Source organism: Eulemur rufifrons, chromosome 7 (assembly GCF_041146395.1).
Source record: "Eulemur rufifrons isolate Redbay chromosome 7, OSU_ERuf_1, whole genome shotgun sequence".
NCBI classification, from domain to species: Eukaryota; Metazoa; Chordata; class Mammalia; order Primates; family Lemuridae; genus Eulemur; species Eulemur rufifrons.
Window position 1 is genome coordinate 52,287,823 of NC_090989.1, and position 19,338 is coordinate 52,307,160.

Here is a 19,338-nt window from a genome sequence, read left to right on the forward strand (position 1 = left end):
GCAACTTGGCGCAGACGTGGTTATTCCTCCTCACCCCACTCTGCTGGGCCTCTCTACCTGTCCTCTCCCACTGTCTACAGGTCCCGAACATTAGAAAATAGAAAATGTGATGATCTTTGTGTGTCTCTGTAAAATGTGTGTATGTGTGCGTGTGTTTGGGTGTAACGGGCCTTCTGTTTGGCTGCGCGGCCTGTCCGTCACGGCGCGGGCCAATGGCGGGCTGCCTTATATAAAATGAATGTTTTCAGTCTCTCCGGGTTGCATGTACTGTATGTGGAGCAGTGTACAGTGAAGCGGAGGCAGAGCGGCTCCGCGAGCTCCTCTCCACTTTCCCATAGAGAAACCCTGACTGGCCGCCGAGGGCGAGCCACACACACGCCCTCACGCCCGGCGAGCCCGCGAGGTAGGCGCCCCCCATCCCCAGCCCTCCCGGGGCGCTCTCCTCGCACTTTCTGTTTTCCTACTCACTTGCGAGCCGCCGGGCTGCAGCCCCAAGGACTCCGCGGCAGGAGCAGCGGCAGCGGCGGCAGCCGGTAGGGTGGACTTGAGGAAGACGGAGGGAACCCCGCGCGTCCGGAGCCGCCGCCAGCCGGCCCGCTCCCTGGGCACTTTCCCCCTCCGCCAAAACTTTGGGTCGGGAGAGGTCGGGGGCGAGGGTCGCGGCGGCCGCGCCGGCGGGGGCCGGGGGCCCGGGGGGCGCCGAGGCAGTGCCCTGCGAGCGGGAGGCTGGGGGCCGGGCTGGGGAGTAGTAGGCCAGCCGGTGCCAGGCTGCGTTTGCAACCAGCACCTCTCGGCACACAGGCTGCGCCGCCCGAGAGGGGCAGGGAGCCGGGGCGCGGGCTGGAGCAGCCCCAGGAAAACAACAACAGAGCCCTCACGCCGGCGGCGGCTCGTGGCCGCCCGGGGAGCCCCAAACTTCATCTCGGCGAAAGTACGTGGAGCCCAGCCTGGTCTCGGCTGCCGGGGAGGTGGGGCCTGGGGAGCAGGGGCAGGGGAGGAAGGTACGAGGAGCCAGCCCTCGGTGGATTTATCGAACGTTTCGTGTGCGTTGGTGACCGGGAACAGCAGCCCAGTTGCTCGTTCATCTGGAGAGTTGGGATTTGGGTGTTCCGGCCCCGCGGATCAGTGCCCTCTCACCCCCCACCCCTAACCAAATGCGCGGCGAGTAGAGAAAGTGCTGTTTTAGTGCCAGAGTAGCCTGGAGGAAGAATAGGAGGAGAGGGGGAAGAGGGCGAGGGAGAAGGGGAGAGAGAAGGGGGAGGGAAGGGGGGAGAGGGGGAGAGAGCAAGAGCAGCGAGAGAGAGAGGGAGAGAGAGAGCGCGAGAGAGACAGAGAGAGGGAGAGAGAGAGAACGAGGGGGAAGAGGAGGAGGGAGGCTGTGTCAGGATTTTGCTTGAATGTGGGATTATGTTGTGTCAATAAGTTTAAGGTGGAGAGAGCGAGGCTGAGGGTGGTGGTGGAGGGGAGGAGGAAGGCCTTGGCTGTTTAAAGTCTTATTTCTGAAGGTAAGTTATGGCTTTGCATGGTCGCGATGACAGAAAACTTGCAGATCCTTTATCCGGGGATGGGGTCGATGCCTCTAGAAAGAGCTCCCCAGCCCTCTTAAGCCAGACTCGTGTTATACTGTTATTTGCCGCGATCCGGGTCGCTAGTAAATTACAGAAATCAGACTCGAGGTTTCTTTTCCTCCTCCACCTCGTCGCGCTCACTCACCCTCAGAAATTTATTATTATTTTTTATTTTTTTGGTATTGTATGAAACTTAACGTAACTGAGACCGAACCTGAGTCCTGTAATTTACAAGGACCCTGAATCCAAGAATCTGGAACACGTTTACGTGTGAAATATCCGCGATCATTTCTGCTAAATGAGGAAGGTAAAACGAAACGATGCAAAAAGCTAAGACACAACATGTACGACAGAGGGGGGGGGGAGAGGGAGAGACAGAGAGAGAAGCTATTTTTTGCTTTCCTTTCTGTAGAAAGGAAAATAAAACATGTATTCCCCTTCCTTCCCGGTGTGTAGGGTCTAGTCAATATTTTAACTGTTTGGGGACGAATTAGTCCAGGTGGATCTTGTTGAAAAGTTTCGCGAGGTGGGGTGGAGGTGGGGGGGGTGCGAAGGGGAAGGTGGGTGGAGGTTGTGGGGGATGGGGACGGAGCGAGCTCTGCCTCTGCTAATGGTCATTGGCCTGGGGCTTTGAAACCATTGCCTGTCCTGCTAATGACACGTCCAGTTCTCGTCTCCCGGCCGCGGACGCCGGGCTGTCGTTCCCCGGGCTAGCTGACGGGGACCGGGGTACTTTCCCCGCGCGGGGAGGGGCGTTCTTCGCCATCCCCTGGGGTTGCCCACTCGCGGCGTGGGGGCCCCCACGCGTGCTCCCTCCCTTGCGCGCCGCCGCCACCTCTGCTCGCGCGACTTTTGTAGCCAGCCGGTGGCCGAGGGGTGCGGGGGGTCCCCAGCGCGGACGTCCCCGCGCGGCCACCCCGCGCCCAGCCCCACGCGCGCCGCGCGGTCCAAGCCCGGAATGGCAGCGCCGGGCCGGGCGCCGGCGGTGCCTCCCTGGGGGGCAGCGGAGGCAGAAGCAGTGGCGGCGGGATCTTCGCCGGGCCCGCGGGAGGAGGAGGAGGAGGAGGAGAAGAGGGAGGAGGAGGGGAAGGAGGAGGAAGAGGAGGAGAGGGAGGCGTTTTCTGCCCAGACCGCCGCCAGTTCGAGTAGGCACGGGCATGGGGACACCCCACTCGTTGCTCCTCCGTTATGGAAAGGTGTTTAGAAGACTTTTACGCCCAGAGTGTGGGATTTGCACTTCATTTTTTTCTCCCCCCTCTTCCCCAAAGCAAGATGGACTCTATTCCCTTTCTCTTTCTCCCTCTGCCTCTGTCTCTGTCTTGTCAGCCTTTAAGATCGACATTTTGTACTAAGATGCAAACTTGATGGTGACCAGCAACAAAGCCGGGGTGGGATCCCTCACTCCCTTCCTCCCTCTTGGTTTCCTAGCTACCCCCACCCGACCTCACAGACCTGGTGGCCCTGCACTTGTCGCTGTGGGCTCTGGCGAATGTGTTTTCCCGGGTCGGTTCCGATCTCCAATCTCAGGATTACGACCCGAGCCAGGCGTTTGGGAGACGGCTGTGGCCACCCAGGTCTGCAAGACTGAGGAGCTGAGATACCTGGCCCTGCTGCCGCCGCCGCCGCGGTGGCACCTCCTGCCGGCTCCTGGGCAAGGCGAGGCTCGGGCTGCCTATCGATCGCTATGATTTGGTTACTGGTGTATTTGTCCTGGGGGCGATGATCACTTGTGCAAGTTGATGATGATCACCGTGTGGGAATGGATCAACTTTCTGCTTTGTACATATGGGGAGTAGGAAGCGAGGGTGCTGGAGACACCCTGGAATGCCAGCTGGGCTGCCCCCCCAGCCTCTGTCCTTTGAATACAGAGATCTTCTTTGCCTTTCCTGTCCCCACAGTTCTCCAGTGGTGGAGAAAGGGGAGAGGTTGATGGGGAGCTAGCTGGACTCCTGGACATCCGTGCCCCTCTTTCATAAATGTTACAGGACTTGGGACTCTACTATTGTAAAGCTCTACCATACTGATGATGTACCTTTATTTGATACTTTATAGGTCACTATCATATGACAAAGGCTTTGCCGCAGTTCATCTTCCTCCCTGTGTACTTTCCATTTGCCTTCCTGGGTAAGTATGCAAACTCTTCCCTGGATGATTATTGGTAATGACATGAGGGTCTTTATTGTTGACATAGGAAGATGCTTTATTGGGGTTACAACACCCCAGAAACCTTGTCGCCCTGAGTTTCCCACAGCAGAAGTCAATTTATGATTCTTAGTGTTTAGAATTCAACTGCGGCTTATTATTGTTTTAAGATAATTTAAATGTTCATTTCATGATTATTTGCAAGTGATTGTCATTTCAACACTTACTTTCAAATAGACATTTTAATTGATAATGAAATTTTACACAAAGTTGAAGATCTAGTGAATTTAATGCTAGGCAATACTATAGAAAGATTGCAGTGTATGTGTGGAGAGAATTATTAAAAACCCAAGGAAGCATTTTGCAGAAGCCTTCTTTAATTATAGTGACTGACATTTGCTTACTCTCTCCTAGGTTCTCTTTCTTGAGTAACCTGTGATGTTTCTAACAGTTACTTTTGAGGTGGGGAGGGGTGGATTGTGCAGTGTAGTAAATCTAGCATTTAGTGCACTAGCTTGATTCGAAATAGATCATGATTTCCTTCAAAATTTACATATTAGGAGAAATTAGGAACATTTTAGTAGTCTGTATATATAACAAGCAGCTACTTAGAGACCCGTTAAGTGCCTTTTTCAGATATATGCCTCCCAAATGGAAAAATTGGCAAAATATGTGTGAGACACTGTCTGAAAAGTTTATGAGACGTAATGGTTTAGGTGAAAATGGAGGGTTATAGAGCATTTGAAAACATTATGGTGAGCCCAAATTGGAGAAAACCAACTTACAAGTTTGCTCCTCCGTTGTAAAGGAATTCCCAGGTGCTCTGAGTTGCTCCTGCGTTAAGAAAACTAGTTGATACTAAATTGTATAAATCAGTTGCGGTGCTTTGTGATATTACCATAGTGAATTTGGAGATTGTATTTTGTGAATGAAAATGAATTCAATTTTCCATGAAAGAAAATTCAGGGACTTTGTTTTGTTTCCTGGATTGCTGGGATATTGTATACATTAACAAAATATTGTCTTAGTATCAGGAGGAATTGAGTTTGAAGATCGGGCCTTTCTGGTAGTCTCCATCTGCTTACAAAATATACTCTGATTTTACTGTGGACTTTAGATGATCTATATAAGTTCTGTGTCCAGCATTTTTTATGGAATGTAAGCATTGCATTACTGCTGCTGATAATTAGTTGGTTTGTTCAATTGGAGATTCAGAATATGTCACGTACATAACAGGCCAATTGGAGTGGTTGGAATGAGATGGTTCTGTACGATGAATTTAGTGCACACCAAAATATGTAGATTAAGTGTATTTGATTTTTTTAAAGCTTGTTTGGAAGAGAAATTTTTCATTTTTGAACATTATGGCAAGAGTATTCAAAATGCATTCCTGATTAGTGAAGAATACCACATTTATACATGTGAGGCACATTATTTTCTTGACCACAGGAAACTTTTAATGTTACTTCTTTCCCCATGGAAATATATTTGACCAATTCAAAAATTAATATGGGAATTAGTAATATCCAGAATAAAAGCAGTCTGATGAGCTCTTGTATTTCTTTGAGATATCGAATGACTGCTTCATTAAAATAATGTTTTCAAGAACAGTCTTGGTCTTTGAAGTCAATGAAGTAGTTTTGATAGTGTAAATCTTGTAATAGTGATCTACAAAAGTCAGTTTGACAATGAATTACCACTTATTTGCATCTAAAATATATTTATTAGATCTGAGGCTTACTTATCAAAATAAGAACTTAAAGAAGTTTTTGCTTCTCCATCTCCAAGAGTTTCCAAACTTCCCATTTTTTAAATTTGCATATCTCTGTTTTTGAAACTGAAGCCTTAATTTGCATTTTACATTTATGCTAGCTAATGAAAAGGTGGCTCTTCCACGTCTTCAGAGGTACTGTGGCAGTTTTAGGGAGAATCTTCTATTAGAGACTTAGATATTTTTTGAAGTTTGTAATTTTTGAGACTTTAAAAAAAATCTGTCTGGATCTTTGTATCCAAATTTTGTTTAAAAAAGTTTCAGATCTAAGAGTTTTTGAGATTGTTGTGCTTATAACATATTTTGAAAAGTGTATATACAGCACCTTTGACCTTGTAGACCTGATCTTTATACTTAATCCATTGAAACAGATTTGTTTAGACTTTGAATTTAAAAGCTTTGAGTGAGAGCCAGGATGCATATATAATTGTGATTGGCCTGTGCTGAAATTAACTATGTAATTGATAAGTTTTTCTATATATAGTAAAAAAGAAAGAACAAAAGGTCTGAAAATAATGTGGCACAACTCCTGAAAATCTAACTTAGTGGCTAAAGTATTTATAAAGCCATACTTTTCAATAAAATCACACATAATTTCTAATTATTAGTCATTAACCAGCATACTTAAAGTATACATTTTCCTACATTTCATAAAGAATATTTATTAAAGCAAGGGTTATATTTTTAAGTGGATCTTGTCATGAATATCAATTACTTTTATACTAGAAATCTTTACTAGAAATAATAAAGGTTGCATAGCTCAATCTGTGTAAAAAAACTTTCTGAAAACAGTCTCATTACAGATGTGCCTGTTTTTGCTGTGCTAAAGGAAATCCTTGAAATTATTATTAATGTCTTACAAAAGTACAAAAATGTTTACAACTGTGATATTTAAGTATTCTAAATTATTAAGTTTAGACAGTTAATTTTGACATATTTCACCACCACTTACGTTTTAAGATTTAAACTTAAGCAGGTACTGAAGAAGGCACTTTTCATGAATTTGTAGTTTGAAATCCTCCTCATTTTTTAACATTTTACCAATAAAGGCACCTTTAGAAATAGGTCCGAGCTGTATTTCTCCTATATTTCTAGTCACATTCCTTCCTCTCACTATGAAATGAAAACAAACCCAACTTCAGTAAAAACATTGTAATTTTACTGCTTTGTTTTATCGAGTGTCCCAGGTAAATCAGATGCAGGCCATCCTCAGGCTGTACTTTGTGAAACACTGCTCTGAAGGTAGTAAGTAAAGACTAAGGCTAAGACTGAATGGAGGTTCTTCCACCTTGAAGATTGTGTGACTATAATTCAATCTGTGCGTCTGTACTACCTCAAGGGCAGTCATCACATACTGTGTCGAATTGTAGATATTTCTATATTTTAAAGCATACCCAAGGAAAGCACTTTTGGATTACAACTTCACTCAACATTCATATGTGATCACATTATCCTGTAGAAGGCAATTACAGTTTCTTGAAATGCCAGTACATTATTTTAAAAGTGTGGAGATATACTCAGAAAATCCTCATGTATTAATGGGGATTGTTTTCGTTTTTTTTCCTTTCAAAGAGAAAGATAAGGTAAGAATTGAAATAAGTGCCAGTTACACAAGGGAATGCAAGAGAAGACAAGCCGGTAAAGAATTATATCTAAAAGGATACATACATAGATAGAAGATAAGAGAATGAGAGAATGAAAGAGTCAAAGGATTAAATATAGACCATGAAGCATTGACACACCTACCAAAATGTAAACTTAATAAGTTAAAATTATGTGAATTAGTTCAAGAATCTAGGTAGTGAAATAATTTCAGATAGTGAGAAGGTTGTGTAAAACACAAAGTAAAAATCATAAGAATGAGTTGGATTTTATGAAATCTTAAAAAATTTAAAATATTTAAGAATGTTGGCCGGGCGCGGTGGCTCACGCCTGTAATCCTAGCACTCTGGGAGGCCGAGGCGGGTGGATCGCTCAAGGTCAGGAGTTCGAGGCCAGCCTGAGCAAGAGCGAGACCCCGTTTCTACTAAAAATAGAAAAAAATTATATGGACAACTAAAAATATATATATAGAAAAATTAGCCGGGCATAGTGGCGCATGCCTGTAGTCCCAGCTACTCGGGAGGCTGAGGCAGGAGGATCGCTTGAGCCCAGGAGTTTGAGGTTGCTGTGAGCTAGACTGACGCCACAGCACTCACTCTAGCCTGGGCAACAAAGTGAGACTCTGTCTCAAAAAAAAAAAAAAAAAAAGAATGTTGATTAAATAATTAAACTAATAGTTAAACATGGTCTTTGGATGAAAAGATCAGGGAATAAAACTGAAGCTTCTGGAATGGAATAACTGAGATCCTAAAAAGAACATACAAAGTTGTGTTTTTTATAAAAGGAATAATTAAATAAAAGACCAATAACTTTTTTTTTTTTTAAAGAGATGGGGTCTTATTCTGTTGCCCAGGTTGAAGTGCATTGGCATGATCATAGCTCGCTGCAGCCTCGAACTCTTCAGCTCAAGCAATCCTCCCACCTGAGCCTCCTGAGTAGCTGGGACTACAGGTGTGCACCGTCATACCTGGCTAATTTTATTTATTTTTTTTGTAGCGATAGGGTCTCACTATGTTGTTCAGGCTGGTCTAGAACTCCTAGCCTCAAGTGATCCTCCTGCCTCAGCATCACAGAGTACTGGGCTTACAGGTGTGAGCCACAGTGCTTGGCCCCAAAAACTTGTTTTAAAGGTGAAATAACAATGAGGATAAAAATTTTTTAAAACAGCTGTATTTTTCAAATGTTTTTCACTGAGCTATATGGTTAAAATATCCTTTATATCCTAATCCACATAAAAGAATTGAAACAAAAGTTTTCTGAAACAGTACAAAGTGCAGTACCCTCTGATATCTTCTATTCCTAACTAATCTTTATAAATCTAATCTGTTCCAAGCAGTTTTGTTAAACAAAAAGTACTGGGTGTCATCCACTATATTGATTTTGTAACTTATAGTTTGAAAAACACCAACCTAGAATGCTTGTTAAAATGGAGGTACCTAGGCCTCATCGCCAGATATTCTGATTCAGTGTTTCTCAGGTGGGGTCAAAGAATAGATTTTAGCTGATACATAAGGTGATTCTGAAGCAGATGGAAGATTCTCTGACTTAACTTTGAGAAACTCTGGTAGAAGGGACAGATAGCTAAAGATTGAGTGGGAGTCCTGCTCTGAAGGTGGGGTTAGAGTTCATGGACTACTGAGGTCTCTTCCAGCTTCACCATCGGTTGGCTGTATTTCAGAATCAGCATGTTTGCAAAACTGAGAGGCCCCTCTGTAGGTATTCCTGTAGTAGCAGATGTACTACAAGGAGCAGAGACTTTGCAGCCAAAGAGCCCTAGGTTCCACTCCTGCCTCTGTTGCCTAGCAGCTGAGGGACTCTGGGCATGTCACTTCTCATCTCTTACACTTTCATTCTTGTATGTATAAAATAGGCATATTAATATTTATCATATAATTATGTGAGAATTACATAAGACAATGCATGTAATGACCCTTATTCATAGTCAGCACTCAATATATAGTATCTGTTTTTATAGTTATAGCTCACCTCACCCCAACCCCCACTGTTTGAAATTTTTCAAAGCTCTGCCTTTTAGTTTTTCTTTTCTCTAAAGTGATTCTTAACTCTGGTATCATCAATCACTGGTACGTTTTTAACCAGATATGAGATGCTGGACAAGTAATTTGTTAGAGAAGGAAATAATAAGAATAACCAGAAGGAGAAAAGAAAAGAAAAGCTGAGGCATAGCAAAGTCCAGTGCTCCTTCAGGTTTGGAGAATGATTTTCCCAGTTCTTTTAAAAGGCGTAGTATAAGATAGGAGAACAGCTCTTCTCATATTTCAAGGTGATTAGTGGCTAGACAGCACTGAGCATTCTCTTTGGTAACTTTGATACATGTTAGAATGTTTTAGAGCATCAGTTCTCAAACTTTCCTCCATCAAGATATGTGTGACTGACGTTTACATGGGGGACATTATGATTTCTCTGGTTAAAAGACATAGGTAAATTATGCTGTGGGTTTTATAGGTAGTTGACAGTGTGATAAAGCTACTCCCCCTTTTTTTGTTAAATCAAGAAAGCATATCAGAATGTAAGTGAGTATGATGTTATCATAATGAAAACCTTGAATATACTTATACGCATGTAAAATTGTTTGTAAACTGTGGTACTTTAAATGATCTAACTAATTACTTAGGGCACGCCTCAGAAACAGTTAAAACGTCCTTGTGGCAAGGCCTGAAGATTGAGAAGTGTTAAATATGTAGTGCTTAACAAATTACATTGCACAAAATAGGCATTTAAATAAAAAAAGAGGGGCAAGTTAAGGAGCAGATAAATGGGAAATACACCAAATCCCTGAAATCTCAAGCAATGTGAAAACCAAAGGCTAAGGAAAATGCAAATGTGGTTAAATATGAAGAAAGTACATAAGACTATAGGTATCAGGGTTCTCAAACAGTGCTGTCTTACTCAAATACACATATGCTAACATAGAAATTTTTTTAAGTAGTCTCAACAATCAGTTAATTTATTTGAATATTAAAATTAAGTAACTTTTGCATTTCCTAATTCTTAAGGTTATATTTGCCAAGAACATCGTTGGCTTTGCTAAACTTTGATTTGCCATACTTTTTTGATTGCTGATAAATTTATAAACTCTGTATATTTTGAAAATGCCTTTGTACATACTTTGACGTATAGTGGTATTGGAAATAGATTCACAATCTTTTATTTAAAAAGCTCTGACAGGCTGAGTGCTGTGGCTCATGCCTTTAATCCTAGCACTCTGGGAGGCCAAGACTGGAGGATTGCTTGAATTCAGGAGTTTGAGACCAGCTTGAGGAAGAGTGAGACCCTGTCTCTACTAAAAAAATAGAAAATTAGCTGGGCGTTATGATGCACCTATAGTCCCAGCTGCTTGGGAGGCTGAGGAAGGAGGATTGCTTGAGCCTAGGAGTTTGAGGTAGCAGTGAGCTATGATGACGCCACTGCACTCTACTCGGGGTGAGAGAGTGAGACTCTGTCTCAAAAAAAATAAAAAAAAGATAAAAAAAATAAAATAAAAAGCTCTGACAAACTAAAAGTTTTTTTTCCCCTCCAAAAGTTTGGTGTTAGAATTCATTTGGTAGCACAACCTAACCCAAACTTTCACAAGACTGCTCGAAGTAGTTTTTAAGCCCACTTTGAAGGAATATTTTTATTGGATCATTAAATATGAAATGTCCAATTTTGAATCAAAAGTTTAGTTTATTATATGTTAAGAAGCAGTATAATTAATCAAAATATGTGCCTAAACTATTGACACAGTTTTGCCTTCTTAATGGTAGCTTGTTTATGCCAGCAGTGAAGAAGCCTGGAGAGCAAGTGGTGATGAAATTTCAAAAAGCATTTTCTACCGTTTGTTGACAATTGAATATTTTTCCTTGCAAGAAGTGGTCCAAAACCTGAAAGAAGTGGTACAGTCAGTTGGTGCAAAGTCTGATGAATACAGTGGATGACAGAGTTTCCAAGTCCAGCCTTTGTAGTTTGAGCAGCATTGTTTGTACGACATGTGGTCGAGTGTTGTCTTGCAAGAAGATTGGCCTGTCTCTGTTGACCAATCTTGCCTGCTTAATCGCAAACATCCTCATCATTTTGTCCAATTGGTTGCAGTAGACATCCACTGTAATAGATTGACCAAGTTTCATGAAGCTGTAGTGGCTAATACCAGCGCTGGACCACCAGACACCATTAGCTTTTTTTGATTAATATTCAGTTTTGGACTGTGTTTCAGCACTTCATCTTTATTCCAGCCATTGTGCTGAATACTTGAAACTGTCAAAAAGAATCTATTTTTCATCACACGTAACAACATGGTATACAAATACTTCACCTTTATGTCGTGACAGCAAATAAAGGCAAGCTTTGAGATTTCTGTTCTGAGGAGCTTTTAATTCATGTGGTACCCATATATCCAGCTTCTTTACCTTGCCGATTTGTTTCAAATTGTCCAATATTGTTGGACTAGTAATGTCAAAACTTGCTGCTAATTCATGTATAGTTTGAGATAGATTCGCTTCCACTATAGCTTTCAGCTCATCCTTATCCACCGTGATCTCAGGTCACTCAGGTGGCTCCTTTTCAAGATTAAAATCACCAGAATGGAACTTCTCAAACCATCAATGTACTGTATTCATTAGCTACATCCTTCCCAAACACTTTGATATTTCGAGCTGTCTGCACTGCATTTGTTCCACGAGAGGACTCATTTGAAAATAACGTGAATTTTTGACTTATACATGGTTTCACAAAAATTTCTCTAAAATTTTTTTGAAAGATAATCACAAGCTAAACCATGCATTTGAAAGAATGAGGATGTATCTTCATAATAAAAATAAAACAAGAAGTGTCAAAGTGAAATGTCAGCTATATCAACTGTCAAACTTAGTTCTTTAAGGAAATCGGACATTTCATACTTAATATCCTAATACTTTTTTGCTGTAGAAATAACAGCATTGATTGATTGGTTATGAGCTGTTATCCTAGATCTAGCTGGGAATGTTACATAATATATGCTATATGCATTGCTTTACCTTTTTAAAACTCACAAAAATCAGAATCCTGAAACATATCTGGACCTACAGATTTTAAATAAGGGATTGTGATCCTACTATATTAACTTCTTTAATCCACAGAGTGAAATTATTTGATATTCCTATCCGTTTAACCCAGTGAAAGTTCTTTTGCTAATTTTGGTCACTGATCATCTGAATATTTTGAGTTCATTGCAAACTGGTGAATCATGGAAGAGTTTTTAACATTATATATTAAACTCAGTCAAATGGTCTGGTTGAAGCTCTGTGGCTCCAAATATAAGGGAGTAAGGCCCAAGAGAATATAAATTTAGGTAAGCAAAATGGTAGTAGTTAATGTCATTTGTACCACCTAAGTTGAGCTAGTGAAAGGCTCCCAGGTAAGGAAAGCTTAAGCACACACACAGGATTTTTAGTTCACATTTCAACAAACCTGATATATTCCATTTGGATATTATGATTCCTTTGTTGTTGTTACAATTTTTAGTTTTATTAAACACATACTAAAATCTACATCACATTTGAAACCTCTACCACCTTGAATGTTTTTTACATAACACTGAACAAAATTTAGGCTGCTTTCATTATAGTTTGCTGTTATAGGATTCAGGAAAGGGTTATATTTCCTTTATGACCACTTGCTCTTGTTTCTTTCCATCTATCAGGAAAATAAGAATAGAAAGTGTTTTCTGCAAATTTAGTCTATTCTCGTGTGAGAATGTTTTTCAGGTTATGTTTTATGGCGGTTCTAGATACCTTTATTTTCAATAATTAATTGTGAAATGTTAAGATCATGCCTTTTACTTTTAATTTCCTGTAAAACCACTATAGAAAAATGAAAAGTATGCCATGGGGAAGAGTCTATATGATACTTTAGGATAAAGTAATCGATTTATCTAGTTCGTTGTTATGGTAAGATTTCAGTCAGTCTTCATTGGGTATTAGACTGAAACTGTTAACGCTAAAGAATTGTTTATTGATATGACTTTCATTATTTATTTACGTGACTACATTCCTTGGTGTAGGTAAGCCACAGATTGAGTAACTCAGAGGGAGTTTTATTAGCAATGCCGGGTTCTTTTAATATTCAAAAATGCTGAGTTTGTTTTCAGTTTTTGGTGTACCTCTCAAAACTCACCTAAGTGTAGAGTTCTCACTGAGTGCAAAGGGAATGTGGTGGAGCATGGCACAAAATGAGAAAATAATTTTCTACATCCTGCTGTCAAACTTTGATTATCTTTTGAATTACTGAAATATTGTTTTCTTCTTTTCTTTCCTCCTCCTATTCCCTTCCTTCCCATCTCTCCCTCTCTTCCTTCCCCTTCCCACCCTTCCCTCCCTCTCCCATCTCTTCTTTTTCTCTCTCAGCCTATTGTATTCAGTAATATGCATCTGTGACACTGCCTACAAATATTTTAGAATGGTATTGTGGAGTTAAACTTTCTTTTAAAGATTTTTTTGTATTTTTTGAGTCCTTTCAGTGTTTATCACTGCCCTTATAATAAAATTGTTCATAAATGAGTTTGAGACTTATACGTTTCCATACTTTCCTACATATAAGTGTCAGTTAGAAAGGGATTATGAAGGAACTTTAGCAGGGCTATGTGAAATAAAGACACCTGCTGTTTTTACGAAATAAAGTGAAGTCAACTCCTTATTCAGACATTTTCATTTTTTAAGTTGATAGAATGACAACACAGTTTCATTTGTACTTCAGGGAAAGTTGAATGCAGTTTTTAGAAGAGTTTTCCAAGTAGTATTTTACTTTGGGAAGAAGGGAGAAAGATAATCTGGACTGAGGGCCTCCTTATGAGGTACAAGGTTTATTTGTACTACTCGTTTATTTTTCACAACAACTTTCTAATGAGAAGTACCCTATTTTAATGATGAGCAAACTAAGTTTCAGGTTAAATAACTTCTCTGAGGTCACACAGCTACTAGGTGATCATTCCAGGCTTAAGACTGCCTATCTGCAGTGCCACAGTCTTCTGGGGCTTTTTCTATCTCTGATCTAAGCTGATGTTTAGTCAGCTTTCTCTTTAGTTAGTATATCTAGTATGGAAATGTAGATATGTCTCTATCTGCCATTAGGGCCACATTCCAAGTAGTTAGAAATGAAAGGTTTGGAGCAACTTTCAGCCAAGAATTCCCCCTGATTTTTTTTTTTCTCCCAAAAGAGAAATCTTCATTTTGAAATGATAAGGTTGGAGGGAACTCTGTTCTCTATCACTTTTAAGGGAATTAGGTGAAAAAGTCTCTGACCTGGGGCCTGTTGTAAATTTTCATACTGTAAGATCATTGCCAAAGACTAAGTAAGCCTGCCCAAAACTTAGTTTAAAAATTGATGTTTAGTCAGCTTTCTTTTTAGTTAGTATATCTAGTATAGAAATGTCTATAGCATCTGTTATGTTTAATATTTATTAATCCCTCTGGTACATTAGTAGGAATTATTTGTTCTTTCATGAGGAGTTGAGTTTTCCTAGCTGAATATTCTATGACGTTTGTGCTCTACTTAATCAGTGAATATATCTTACTAGAGGAATTTAACAATTATAACATGTATAGTGTTATAAAATACTTCAGACATTCTCTTTGAAAGAAAATTCAATATTAGTGGGAAAATTAATAAGCAGATTGATGGCCTTCATTTCAGAATGTTTGATCAAACATAAATTAGATACAGGGTCAGTCAAAAGTTCTAATTCTTCAGTTTTGGAAATGGTTTGAGGGTGTTTCTGATTTGTTTTACCCAAGAAACTTCTGCTGTGATAAGTAGAAGATATTTTATAAATGACACATTTATACAAATAGCAGATCACTTAGAAACTACAAAGTAACCTGTTGCTTTTTTTGTACTAGGAGCCCTATTCATCTGAAATTAAATTCTTGTATCTTTGCAAATTCAGCAAAGTCAGGGTCTGATTCAGATATAGAAGATTAAAAGTTTGTAATTCTTTTTTTTACATTTTGTTAAAGTTGCTTTTTTTCTATGATCCGTGAAACATGTAAATAGGGTGTTTATCTATTTTAGCAAAGTAGCTTTTGTGAATGAGAATCTTATTAGGAGTGAGCTCTTCCTACAGTGTGTTAGCCAAATGATACTTTACAGAAGGTGCTGGGCCTCCATTTGTTATGTTTCATTCCCCTAAATAAAACACTTTCATACTGTTCTCATTCAGGTAGGTTGGTACACTGAATTAGAAGTTTTATGGCATTTGACACCTTTCTTTCTGCTTGTTTTCTTGGTCATGTTCAAAGAACATTTTCCACATTATTTAATTTAGTCAAGTGTTGGTGAGACTGGGGTGGCAAAAACTATTATCAATTTAATTTGGTGTTCACGGTTTGAGTGTCTACAGTGTGTTGGTGCTTGGCCTAGACTTTGGGGATATAAACGTGAATATGGAACAACCCTTGTCCTTACAGCAGAGAGGTTTTACTGGCTGGAAAAGGCCAGTAGATATAAATATCTATTATATGAATTAATTGATGCTAATTGTTTTAATAGATATGCAATAAAGTAGTATGGAGTAAATATCAGTGAAAAACTGGCTAATTCCAGCATAGAAGCTAGATGTTGAAATATGAGGGGAGTTTCTTGCTGTGGCACTGTGTTTGTCCTAATTGCTATTAAGTTTGTAAAACTAATTCACTGGATAATTTTAAAGATTTAAGCTTCTAACCCTAATTTGGCTTTTCTTTAAATATTAGTTCATCCTTTTGGCTTCTGGTGTATTTGAAAGGCCACTGGCATTTTTTTTTTTTTTTGATAAAGTTTTAAATTTATTTTAAAATTATATTTTAGTAAAGTGTTTTAGACTTATTTTTTGTTTCTTGGTATTAATGTCACAATTAGTAATGACAACATGATTGATTGAACCAAAGGGAAGTGTTTGACTAACAGCTCAAAGAGGATTCCACATATACCAAATAATGTTAAAAGCATACTTAATAGAATAGTAAGTTTGAACTAGATATAGAGGGCTTCAAACACCTATCAGTAAACTACAGTAACCTACTGTAGCTAATACTTTTACTTAAATTATACTAATTATATTAATAAGATTTCTAGCCCAATTACTAGCACAACATGGAATTCTAAAGAGGTGAAAATTTGTTTTTCTATCCATAATAGATTATAGGTTAAAAATTATACTTAATGCTTCCATCAAGCAGTTTTCAAGTTTTCCATGCGATTTTCAACCTGTGCTTACAGTTGTGGTTTCCCTTGTGGTTTAGTAAGCCATGGCCTGGAGGGCACCCACGAGTTTGGTCCTTCTTTTTTATGCATAGTTATCTGGGTCTGGCCTTTTACTCAGGATTTTTGTGTTTATGATACCTCAGAATTTATGTGTTTTCACCCAGTTTTATTTGTTGCTCTCATTTGGCTGGTCACTTCTGGACAACAGCCCAGTTTAGATTAAAACTTTGTTTCTAAAATATTATGCTCAGTGTTCCAGATGCCAACCCTGAGTGCATTAATAACAGACAAATATATTCATAAGTGAAATCATAAAGAAGAAGCTGATCTGGGAAAAATTTCTTCATAAGCTCACAACATTGATAATGAGCCTGGTGTTTACTTTGAAGCAGCAAAGAGGAACGGAGACACACGGAATAATAACTTGTGAGTCTTTCTTCCATTCTTTGTCTTGGGGCTATTTGGCATCATGGAAATCCAACCATTCAGATCTCATTATTTACCAGTGTTCATGGTAATAATGAACTTCTTTATGAGTTTTGTATGTGGGCATGCATTCTCATCTCATTTGGTGCTATACGTGCTTAGACCCAGAGAACATGTTCAGATTCTTGTAAGGCCAGGGTTTTGTTTTATTTTCACAATTTTCTACATACAGTCTCTGCATGAATAATGCAAATTCATCTGAGGTTTCTGTAGTTTGAAAAGATTGGGGAATGGGATCACACATGAGCACAGAACTGTACATGTGAGGGCCTGGTCTCACATAGAGTGATGAGTTTACTGCATAAGGAACTATGATCATGAATCAGTTGTTAGTTGTTTCCTTTTCTTTAATCTTTTAAAAATGTGACCTTGTATGTCATTTCAGAGATATATATATATATATATATATATATAAAGTACAGCTATTAAGTCTTTTTTTAAGGCTTTTAAGTCTATTATATAGGTCTTAAGAATTCTGATGACGTATATTTTTCTTCATTAAATAGATGTTTTCCTGATAAGTTTTAACTTGTTTTTCAAATGGGACTATATTTTTTATTGACATATTAGAATTTCACAGTGCTTAATATTTATTTCTAATTGATCTTCAATTAGCAGTGGCTATTGGTTTTACAGATTGAAGTTTTGCTATTCCCAGGCCTCTGTATTAAGTAATCAATGGTTTGTAAAGTACACATAGGGGATCTGTGTAAAGGAAAATGGTAGTAATCATTTTGTGAAGGGGAACAATCTTTAGTAAGGCAAAAAATTGCCCTCTGTCATATCTGTTTGGTAATTCTGGGTTCCACATATTGTCTTTATTTTATGCAACGTGTATTTATTGAGTACCCATAATGTGTAAAGCTGGGTTAGGAATTCTGGAGCTTACAGAATAAAAAGGGGCTCTGGTCTCAGGATGTTTCTAGTATATCAGTGACACATATACATCAAATATAAAATAGAGAGTAAAGATGCTATAGTATTGCTGGTGAATATAGGGTGATAGGAGATGATCAGGGAGGGGAAATCGGGATGGACTTAAACTTTAAATTTTGATTGTACAGTTAAATGTTTAGGCATCCTTGAAAAATGCTTATTTAACCCATCAGAAAATGGACCCAGTGGGGGGCTGTTCACGCTCTGTCCCCAGTGTCTAGAACATAGTAGGAGCTTAACAGATACAATTAAATGACTGTGTAGAATTAGGCTGCTTGATAGGTATGAGGACAGAGTCCAGCTCAGCATGAGGGATCTGGTAAGAGTAGAGACAATGGTTTTTGTTCATTGTTTTATCTTACATGCCCATAAAAGTGCCTGCCACATAGTAGGGACTCACAGTAGGGCTGCATAGGATGTAGGGGTACGGACAGTGTGCTCAGCATGAAGGATCTGGCAGAGGCCATAGATCCATGGCATGGAAAATTAAGTTCCAGGAGCTCCCCTAAGATACACCCCATGGGGACAGAGTGTTAGCAAGAACATCTTTGAGGAATGGCTTTGGTGACCTTATATCTTTGAGCAAAAACTGTGACCGTCCTAACCCATAGGATCTGGATCTTACTCATCTTTGTACCCTCCTCCTATAATACAGTATAGTAGTTATCTAATTAATTTTTTGTTGGATTGAATTGCTCTGTTTTATACTATGTGCTGGGTACAGGAGGCCTGAACCTATAGGAATGGATCAGTGTCAAGATCAGAGGCCTATAAATGAATCCAGGTCTGAATGAAGCAAAGCCAGTGATTCTGGGATTATGTCATACATAAATATGATTTTTAAGCCCTGGCAGTGTTGCCTGTACAGAGGTACTCTAGTGAACAAAACTGCCCAATCACATAGTTTAAATATTTACTTAAAGGTCATTATTAACATAATTTTATTGCTATATCACCAATCAAGAATATGGAGTTTACAATTGAATTATTCCATACATGCTGTTATCCTGTTACTTTTTTCACCATCACTGAAGTTGTGCTATGTCATGGATCGCCCCAGCCTGTTCTAATTTGGACTGAATTTATTTACAAATAAATAAAACAAGGTAGTTTACATTTTCTCTCCTCTTTTTACAATTTTCTTATTCAGACTTCCTTTTTAAAAGATGGTAAAAATTCTAATCTTGTGATCATAAAATAAATCTGTCATTCATTTAATTGAGCAATGTCAGAGTTGAGGAGAACGAATATTTCCTCCTTGAGAAGAAGCTGAGAGCTCTCTTCCGTAGCAGCTGGCCCCATGAAGGCATCCTTTTTTGTCTCTGTTACACTGGTCAAGACAGGTACCTCCTTTCCCCTCTGCAGTTCAGTCTCATTTAGGACAGGTTTATTTGAAACAATTTCACATATATACAATAAATTACTATATTCTAATTTGCATTTATGGTGTCTTGTCAATGTAGGAAATTCCTGTTTGCCCTTACAAAGACAGTCTGGTCTGCCTAAGCTTCCCAGAGTTGAATAAAAAAATTTCTTTCAAGCGCCCTCTGGCATCTTTGGCGTAGTCCACAAATAAAGGCTTGAACAGATAAGACTTTTTTGCTTTCATCCTATTAGTCA

The 19,338-nt window shown here is 39.5% G+C and overlaps 1 protein-coding gene across 4 annotated transcripts in view; it reads left to right on the top strand.

Moving 5' to 3' along the window:
- The first annotated feature begins 257 nt into the window (after positions 1-257).
- The window catches only part of BBX (BBX high mobility group box domain containing), a 264,448-nt gene continuing 245,367 nt past the window's right edge, over positions 258-19,338 (top strand). For 3 of the 4 annotated variants that reach the window (XM_069475077.1, XM_069475078.1, XM_069475079.1), the window contains exons 1-2: positions 258-403; positions 3,621-3,692. The gene's annotated coding sequence lies outside the window, so the exon portion shown is untranslated. The remainder of the gene's footprint in view (positions 404-3,620; positions 3,693-19,338) is intronic. The other variant, XM_069475075.1, reaches the window with a different exon arrangement.